The sequence below is a fragment of the Dendrobates tinctorius genome, unplaced genomic scaffold, assembly GCF_039654945.1.
Source record: "Dendrobates tinctorius isolate UK_male_01 unplaced genomic scaffold, ASM3965494v1 ptg000162l, whole genome shotgun sequence".
NCBI lineage: Eukaryota > Metazoa > Chordata > Amphibia > Anura > Dendrobatidae > Dendrobates > Dendrobates tinctorius.
Window position 1 is genome coordinate 48,627,584 of NW_027361829.1, and position 6,927 is coordinate 48,634,510.

Here is a 6,927-nt window from a genome sequence, read left to right on the forward strand (position 1 = left end):
TTGGACCAGCCATAATGTAAGAAATCGAGTGTTCATGTAATGCAACATGAACCGGTTATCAACCTGAATATGAACAGTACAGACACAGAGGGCTATTAAATGCATAAAGCGTGTGAAAACATGATACAAGCAACCTGGTTATGATAAAAATTTTGAATGTGCAACACAGGATATAGTTAGGTTAATGTGTGAGACTGTAGGCCAGTCTGAAGAAATGAGTTTTTAGGACACACTTAAAACTGTGGGTATTGGGGATTAATCAAATTAACCTGGGTAGTGCATTCCAAAAAATTGGCACAGCAGGTGAAAAGTCTTGGATACGGGAGTGGGAGGTTCTGATTATTGAGGATGTTAACCTCAGGTCATCAGCAGAACGGAAGGAACGGGTAGGGTGGTAGACTCAGACGACGGAGGAGATGTAGGGTGGTGCTGAACCATGGAGCACTTTGTGGGTGAGGGTAATAAGTTTATAATGAATTCTGGAGTGGATGGGTAACCAGTGTAATGACTGGCACAAGGTAGAGGCATCGGTGTAACAGTTGTGAGGAATATGAACCCTATTACCATACATTAAGTACATTAAGTAACAATTCATGCCGCCGCTCTCTGTTCACATCTCTTGTTTATACACACAGTCCTAACTGCTGCAGGGCATGCAGGCTAAAATCCTGTCAACTACGCAACCCATAGTCGAGCAGACACTGTTTTCCCTGTCTGGAAGCATCAGCGCTTCCATAACAACCAGCAGACATGCGAGGTCGCAATCCTCTAGGTGGCGCCGCGTCACTTCCGGTCAGGACCAGATGACGCACTTTTGGTCTTGCGATGCATATCACTACATAAACACTCACTGAGCCACTGATGAGCATGCCAGCACCTCAGCAAGGCACGGGATCGCCGCTATTGAAGTCACTCAGGCCAGGTATTCTGCCTCACCACTGTATATGGGACTGCTTATTAGTTACTCTGCCTATATGTAACCCTCTGCTTACTGCCCACAGCAGGTTACCTGGCATTCTTCCTAGCAACCTCTCTCCACTGCAGCTCAGGTACAAGACCTCTGTGTTAGGGTATCTTTTTCTAACTTGTACTTATTTATTAACATCCCTCTCTCACTCAGCACCTGCAGTGTGGATTCCACAGGAAAACTTTCCCCTTTACTATAATCATAAGAGATCTCTCACTGCCTTTAGACTATTTGTATTAATATTTAATTGTCTGTTCCCCTACATGCATTCCTTGGTTGGCCATAGATGCCACATATAAATTAACACTATATCAACGTACCATGAGTACACCATGTTTTTAGTTTTTTCCCTTTTTACTGTTTATTCCTTTTTAATTTTATTTGTACCCCAGATTTTTCTTTTCTCTGGTTACAAGACTGTTTGACCAAGATCCTAGAGCAAAGAACAACTTTATTTATTTATTTTTTTTTATGCTCCAAACCCGTTATTGTCAACTTTGTTATGATTTTGAATTCTCTTATGTGCTTTCTTTCTTTTTCAGGGACTTAATGATTAAGACCCAGGATGGGTCGAAACATCTATTATATTTCATAGTCGCCTTTCTGTACCATCAATCTGATCTGCTTCCTTTATTTGATTTTTTTTTTTTTTGTAACAGACTTGAATAAAAACTTTTTTCATGATTATACCTACGAGTGTGCGATGAATTTTGGTCCAACATCAGCTGGGTTGGGCGTAGTGGGAGACCTGTCTGTCCCTATTCTACTATTTCTACTGTGGTGAAATTGATGCCACTTTGGTGTCTGCTAGTGATGAGCGAACGTGCTCGCCACTACTCGTTACTTGCCCGAGTATCACTGTACTCGGCGAGCATCGAGCATTTCCGGGATTACTCGATGGGAACTCGGGTCTCCACCCAGCTTTTTTGGCGGATTTTACAGAAACAATCACAATGCAGGAATTGTCTGCCAGGCAATGAAACGCCGCAGCCATCTTTGTTGTGGTCGTGCAGTGATTGGCTGGCCGCACAGCAGCATCAGGGGTATAAGAGACTGGACGCTGCCCTGCTCAGCGCATTCAGCTTTGGATTTAGAAAGTGTAGGGAGAGCTGCTGTCGAGATCAGAGGGTCAGATTTGGTGATTTATTAGTCAGTGTGGGGTCTACCATTATAAACTACTCAAATCCAGCTAAACCAACAGTCCTTCTAAGAACTAATTCCGGATTATATAGGTTCCAGTGTTAGGTAGGCAGGGTAGTGTACATCGCTGTATACTTATAAGTGCAAGGCCTGCAGGCACTGTGTATGTATATACATTTCATTGCATACATCAAGAGGGACCATTCACTTCCAGTGTTCTGGTGCTGCTGCTACCTGTAGGATATATTGCCCGTATATACCTAGCCCCAGGTGTAATTGGCTTAGAAAAATTTTTTGGTCACGGTTAATAGTTTTTTTTTATTGCAAAGCAATCCAGAGCCCTTTTTTTCCCACCATTTGCTTTTTGACAGTGCACAATGCAGCCAGATCCTTTTCCTAGCACAGCATGAAAATCCAGCAATTTTAAAGGGGTCCCAAAAATCACTTTTGAGTGCGCAGAGAAATATTTTATTTTTTATGTTGTACGGTTGAGTAGATTTTTTTTTTGAGTATCTTGCACAATTTCTTGACACTATTTTGCTGAACTCTCCCCCCAAGAAAAGGCCACATATTTTACAGTGTGGTATATCTGTGACACACCTCATCCATCCGTCTGCTAAAAATTTTTGGTCTTTTTAGCCCTAAATTCAAGTTTTTTTTGCTGTCTGGCACTGTACTTGTATACAGCAATATTTAGTCAAAAAAAAAAATACAGGCCACACATTTGTCGGTGTGGTATCTCCGTGTCAGCTCATATCTGTGTGTGCTCAAAGTTTGGCCAGTTTAGGCCAGTTTTCTTTTTTTGTCCTGGGTGTCACTGTACTTATATACAGCACTATTTTGCCAAAACATAAAAAACATACACATACAGGCCACACATTTGTCGTCGTGGTATCTTCGTGCCAGCTCTCATATCTGTGTGTGCTCAAAGTTTGGCCAGTTTAAGCTTTTTTTCTTTTTATGTCCTGGGTGTTACTGTAGTTATATACAGCACTATTTAGCAAAAAAATACACATTTTTCGGTGTGGTATCTCCGTTCCAGCTCATATCTGTGTGTGCTCAAAGTTTGGCCAGTTTAGGCCGTTTTTCTTTCTTTGTCCTGGGTGTCACTGTACTTAAATTTAGCACTATTTAGCCAAAAAATAAAAAAAAATACAGGACACACATTTGTCGTAGTGGTATCTCCCTAACATGTCTCATTTTTCAGTGCCAAAAATTTGGCCATTTTAGGCCTACACTTTTTTTTTTTGCAGTCTGTTAACATACTTATTGACACAAATTTGATTTATTCAAAACATAATTTTACCTACAGACCTTATAGGTAAAAGTGTGTGATTTTCCAGCACACGTATCACATACACAGGCAAGCTAAAATTGGGCCACCAAAAACACCCATATCTTCTCGCTGGACCTTAGTGCCCTAAATGCTAGGGGACTGTGACAAGACAGCACTATTGAAGCCCGAGCAGTGTGAAAAGATTATTGGTTGGATAGCGGATAATACTTGCAGTTACTTATTCACCACCACCAGCACCCTGTCTTCCACATGGTCAAGTCACAGTGTATCTGGACCACATATTCCTTACCTTGATCCTCCTTCCTCCCACCATGCTGAGTGCCCTGAGAAAACTGATCCCACACTCGGACACTCCGAAGAGCTGTTCAGTTTTACATTTGGAGATTCATGCCTCTTGCCCGGTCCACTTGAAGCGGGGAAAGATGATATTCCATGTAGCGATGCACAAATATTTGAGCAGCCACGGTCGCAAGAGGTGGACGATGATGAGACACCATTGCCGGAAAGTCTGGAGGAGGACCAGGGTAGGGAAGTAGAAGATGATGAGGTGGTGGATGATCTAGTAACAGACCCAACCTGGCAGGAGGACATGCACAGCAAGGACAGCAGCACACAGGGGGAGGTAGGCGTCGCACCAGTTCAGGCAGGAAGAAGCAGTGTGGTGGCTGCACACAGAAGGCATGCAACCGTTACCCGTAACACCAACCTGACGGAAGTTGCCAGTCCAACTGTTAGGTCTTCCCAAGTCTGGTTATTTTTTTAAAGACTGCAGATAACCCCAAACAGGCCATTTGCAACACATGTCATGCCAGCATTAGCAGGGGTAGCAAAACTACCATCCTTACCACCACCAGCATGATCAGCCACATGGCAGCAAAGCACCCGACTTTGTGGACCCAACCCCATGCTGCAGGAACAGTGTCTGACACCACAACTTCTTCCAGTGTTGTGCGTGCAAGCAAATCCCCTGTCAACGGTGCATGCGAAAATGCCTCCTGCCCTGCACCTGCCGTTGCCCACAGTCAAATATATCATCATCAAGCACGTCCTTGTCCCAGCGTAGCCTTCAGTTGTCCATACCACAGTTATTGGAACATAAGCGTAACTAAGCAGCCAATGCCCCACAGGCCACAGTACTCAATTCTCATATTTCTCGTCTGTTTGCGGTCGAAATGTTGCCTTTTAGGCTCGTGGAGATGGAAGCTTTCCACAACCTGAAGGCGGCAGCCGTCCCAAGGTACTCTGTCCCCAGCCACCACTATTTCTCCCGCTGTGCTGTCCCGGCATTACACAAGCACATGTCCAACAACATTACCCGTGTCCTCAACAATGCAGTTACTGGGAAAGTACACCTAACCACGGACACGTGGACAAGTGCTTGTGGCCAGGGATGGTACATCTCGCTGACAGCACACTGGGTTAAGATAGTGGAAGCCGGGACCCAGTCAGACATTGGGATGGAACACTCCTCCCGACGCCAAGAATTGCAGGCCCTACATCAATCAGGGTTGCCCCCAATGTGTACAGCTCCTGCACCTCCTCCTCTTCAACCTCCATGTCCAAAATGAGCACATCAGTCACAAGCTGGAAGCACTGCCAAAGCAAAGCAGCAACAGGCTGTGCTGAAGCTAATTTGCTTAGATTACAAACCGCACAATGCTGAAGAGTTGTTGACAGCTCTGAAAGAGCAGTCAGATGTGTGGCTGACACCGCTGAATTTCCAGCAAGGCATGGTTGTGTGTGACAATGGCAGGAACCTGGTGATGGCTCTGAGGCGAGGTAAACTGACACGCGTACCATGCCTGGCCCATGTGCTGAACCTCGTTGGTCAACGTTTTCTAAAAAGCTATCCGAAGCTGCTGGATCTGCTGGTTAAAGTACGCCACCTGTGTGCACATTTTACAAAGTCAGCTACAGCTTCAGCCGCCCTTGCCGTGCTTCAGCAGCGATTGCAGCAGCTTCCGGCTCACCGACTGGTGTGTGATGTCCCCATGTGTTGGAACTCTACACTGCATATGTTAGAAATTATTTGTGAGCAGAAGCGGGCAGTTGTGGAATACCAGCATCAACAAGGCCATCGTATGGGCATTCCAAGTCGGAGACCCGCTCCTAGAAATTGGGCCTATTTTTTAATCAGGCCTTCCTTCACGCATCATCCACCCCCACTAGATCACCAGCATTAACATGATCCGTGCTGCTTCAGCCAGTGTCGAATTCTGAACAAGGGTGGGTGGTTATGCTGGGCGTAAAAGAATTGTTATGGAAAAGGTTGAGGTGTACCCCACAGGGGAAAATGTTTGACAGCCAACACACTTAGTGTATGGGCATTACAAGAGGCCCTCTTACTTGTTACTTCCAAGGGGGGATTGGGGTTATTGGGGTGCATATGACTTGGCAGCAGGACAGGCCTTGCAGTCAAAGCATAAGAAAACAGAATGGGAGTGCAAAATGAATAATGTGAAGTGGATTTTCCTGGGCCCATCCAGTACCTGGGTTCAAAGGCATATTGGGGTGCAGATAACTTGGCAGCAGGGCAGGCCTTGCAGTCAATGCATAAGAAAAGAGTTTGGGGTTACGAAATTAATAATGTGAAGTGGATTTTCCGGTGGCCATCCAGTACGTGGCTTGAAAAAGCTTATTGGGGTGCACATAACTTTGGGGAAGCCAGGCCTTGCATTCAATGCAACATTTTTTATGGAATCCCTCCTGGACATCTTGTGAAAGGGGTATTGGGGTGCATCGTAATTCTTGGCAGCCCATCCACTCACTGCATAAACAATAACAGTTTAGGAGACCCACTGTTTATTAATGGCCCTTTAAGAAGATTAATGCTGCCTGATGCCCTTGTAAAAATAGGCTCTGTGACTTTGAGTCCCTCTTTCATAAATGAAACAAGATGTGTTTGCTTATGTGTCACACACCACATGGCCAGCTAGGGTTGTTAAATGTTACAATGACATTTCCCAGTGAATGCATTTGTATTGGTTGAAAGCAATGTTAAAGTCAAAAAACGCTTCAAAAACTCTGTGTCTGAACATAGCCCAAGTGGTGGAGGAACATTTTGGTCTGGGGTTAATTATTTTGCCTTATATACAAGTCATTAACCTGGAAAGGATGTACCTTAACATATTTCCCAGCAAAATCCGTTTGGTTTAGTTTTGGTATGTTTTTTGGTGCACCGGTAAAAATGACATGAAACTCTGACAACATTGTTTAAAGCTGTGAACTATGAGTGAGAAATGCTTCCAGGGGCGATCCCCATGATGTCGCTGTGTCATTTGAGCAGTGTTTCCATCATTTTTAGACCTTAAAAGGACCCCCGGGGGATCACGGTAAAAATGCTCAGGTCTCCCATAGACTTACATTGGGCTTGTTTTTCTGTCCGAGTACCCGAGTGTTCCAATATGGTCTACATGAGCAACGAGCACCCGAGCATTTTAGTGTTCGCCCATCACTAGTGTCTGCCAATAATTTTTTGAAATTTGAACACTCCTGGTTGAGTGTTAATCTGCTGGGTTGGGTG